Raw genomic sequence first — 3,687 nt, 5'->3', positions numbered from 1 at the left:
CCTTAAGTCACCTTCTTATCCATGGTTTAACATTGGGAATTCTTATCCATAGTTTAACATTGGGAATTCATTTTATGTTATTTTTTATTATTATTTAAATTTCCACTATTTATTTGTAAGGTGGCTACATCCACTCCATGAATACTAACAACATAATATCATTTCAATACCATGTGAACACTCTTTTATCCATGTGCCCCCTTAAGTCACCTTCTTATCCATAGTTTAACATTGGGAATTCCTTTTTTGTTATTTATTATTATTATTTAAATTTATTTATTTGTAAGGTCGCTACATCCACTCCATGAATACTAACAACATAATATCATTTCAATACCATGTGAACACTCTTGTATCCATCTGCCCCCTTAAGTCACCTTCTTATCCATAGTTTAACATTGGGAATTCATTTTATGTTATTTTTTATTATTATTTAAATTTATTTATTTGTAAGGTCGCTACATCCACTCCATGAATACTAACAACATCATATCATTTCAATACCATGTGAACACTCTTTTATCCATGTGCCCCCTTAAGTCACCTTCTTATCCATAGTTTAACATTGGGAATTCATTTTATGTTATTTTTTAGTAGAAACTAGCAAGGCCTAACCCCGAGGGCGTCAAGGAAATTTGACCCCATGATCTCCCGATAAGCGAGGTACTTAGCAATAGGAACTCGACCATCTGAGCTATCCCTTGGGGCTTAGTTTTGTTTCCTTTCTATTTAACTCTTTGATTTATTTTGTTATTTTTCTATTATTTACATTTTCATGAATTATAGTTTTTTCTCCATATTTTCAATTTAAAATGACAAATTTTAAAGACAAAAAAAAACAAACAAACAAACAAAAAATTAAAATTTTCAATCATTTTTTTAGTTTTATTACGTTTTAATTTGACTTGTAATTTTTTTTTGTCTTTTTGAATGGTTTTTTTAAGATGACAAATTTTAAAGAGGAAAAATGATTAAAAAATATTTTCCCAATATTTTTTTTCTTACTTCTTAATTTGACTTATATTTTTTTTCCTCTATTTTCAATTCCAAATACATTAATCATTATTTTTTTTTTCTTGTTTACACATAGCTTTTATAATTACTAACGATTACCAGCCTAGATCCATCTTAACCTCGGATCTATCAAGTGTCGAGAGGGATCCAATCTCTTGAGGTGCAAACCTCTTTTTTTAGTGTAAAACTTGACGAAAGGTTTGCGCCTCAAGAGATTTGATCACTCTCCATGCTTGATAGATCTGGGTTAAGATGCATCTAGGTTGGTTATATAAAACTATATAATATTTATATTTGTATCCGTGTGTCTCTTTCTTATTCACTCTCTCTATCTCTCCCCCAAACATACACACTCTCTTTCCATATCTATCTATCTCCCTACCTCCCTCCCTCTTCCTCTTTGCCTCTCTCTCTTCCCCTTCTCTCCTTCTCTCTCTCTCTTCCCTCTCACTCTCCTCTCTCCCTCACTCTCTCTTTGTTGCTCCCTTGTCACACCCTCTCTCTCTTTCCACCTTTCTCCCTCTACCTTTTTTCTTCCTTTCCTCTCTCCCCCCTTGCAACTCCATCTCTATCTTCTTCTCTCTCTTCATTCCTCTCTCTCCCTTTCTCTCCCACCTCCCTCTGTCTCTCCCCTTATCTCTCTCTCTCTCTCTCTCTCCATCCCAGTGTCTCCCTCTCTCTTCCCTCCTCTTCTCTCTCCCTCACTCCCTCTCCATCTCTCCTTCCCCCTCCAACTCTCTCTCTCTCTCTCTACCCTTCATTTTTGTCACTATCTCCCTCTCTCTCGCCCCTAACCCCCCTCCCCCCCGGCCGACGTCTCTCTCCCCTTCACTTTGTTTGTTGTCATCGCTTGGATCCTTAGTTAAGATGGATCTATGTTGGTTCTTACTAATATTATATATGTTATATAAATTCCACATTTTTAAATAGGAAAGTATTCTCATTTTCAATTTTATTAAAACCTTAATTTGATTTCTATGGGAATATTTTTAGTAGTAGTGAGGATAGAGGATTTAGATATATCTCAAAAGTAATTATAACACTTTTCCCTTTAGCTTAAATTAAAAAAATGTTATAAAATTAAATTAAAATAAAATATTTTTATTGTGAAACAAGTTATGGTTTTTGGGCATGTGGTATTGATAAGCCATGGTATTGTAACAAAGCTTATTTACAAGTTAATAATATCAATGGCAAAGTAGGGGTAAATATCCATGGTTCTTGTCATATTGTTGAAAAATATTCTGATTGTGAAATAAGTTATGATTTTTTAGCATGTGGTATTGATAAGCCATGGTATTATCCCATGCTATTATCCTATTCGCAAGTTCATAATATCAATGGCAAAGTGGGGGTGAATATCCATGATTAAGCATCTTGTCATAATGTTATAAAATATTTTGATTGTGGAATAAGTTATGTTTTTTTGGCCATGTGGTATTTATAAGCCATGGTATTGGCCCATGGTATTGTAACAAATTCTAATTAAATTACAAGTTAAGAATATTTTCATATTGTTCTAAAATATTTTGATTGCAAAATAAGTTATGTTTTTTTTAGCATGTGGTATTGGTAAGCCATAGTATTGGTCCATGGTATTATAACAAAGTCTAATTAAATTAAAAGTTAATAATATCCATGGTTAAGAATCTTGTCATATTGTTATAAAATATTTTGGTTGTGAAATAAGTTATGGTTTTTGGGCATGCCGTGTTGATAAGTCATGGTATTGGCCCATGGTATTGTAACAAAGCCTATTCACAAAATCCAAATATAACAAATTGATTTTTATTATTTTTATTACTTTAACTTTTTATTATTAATTGAACCAACATTTAAATGTTTGCACTAATCACCCATATCCCTTTTATTTTTTTCTATTTTTTAACTAAGCCGACATTTAAAATTATTTACATAATTACATTACATCTACACATCTACTCTATACTGAGCTGTAGAGGGCCTCTCCACGCAATGATAATTACTTATTAGTTTTTCTTTCCTAACTTTTAGGATCTGGTGAGCATTTTTTTCCTAACTTTGTTGATTTTGTTTTATTTAAGCGTAGTTTTTATAATTTTTGCCTCCAAGTATATAAAAAATTCAAGAAATTGATCTTATAACAAGAAATTGAATTCAAGTATTCAAGACATTAATCTTCTTGAATTCAAGAAGTTCTCATCTTCTTTTTTAAATTCTTTTTGTGTGTCTATGATTAACATATATTATTCCCATTTATTGGGAGGTTAGTCTTCAATTTCTCATTTGTTTCAATTGGTTTGTTAAATTTGGTTTATCTTCTTTCATCGAATCAAACAGAGGAGATTGGTCTTAGTTACCATGCAAAAAGTTAATGTGTGAATTTTGTTAAAGTCGTTTAATCTATTGCAACTTTATTCCTGGTTTTATTCAAAGTGATTGTCAAATTCAATCAATTTAGTACTAAATCACAAATCATAGACAAATGTATAATATTTAGAAAAAATTTGAAAATGGCTAATGATATATTTTATTTATTTTAATATTTAAATTTTTTAAATGATTTTTTTTTTTTTTAGGAACTAAGTATTTTGATTAGAAACTAAGTGTTTTGATATCCATCTATAATTACTAGTGATTTAATTTATATAACTATGCTAGTTATAATTTAGTTGTTAAATTAATAGTAAAACA

Source organism: Pinus tabuliformis, chromosome 1_2, assembly GCF_031772625.1.
Source record: "Pinus tabuliformis cultivar Carrire ecotype Pingquan chromosome 1_2, CPIR1, whole genome shotgun sequence".
In the NCBI taxonomy this organism is placed as follows: domain Eukaryota; kingdom Viridiplantae; phylum Streptophyta; class Pinopsida; order Pinales; family Pinaceae; genus Pinus; species Pinus tabuliformis.
The sequence above is the reverse complement of the archived record's forward strand: the minus strand, read 5'-3'. Positions refer to the sequence as shown.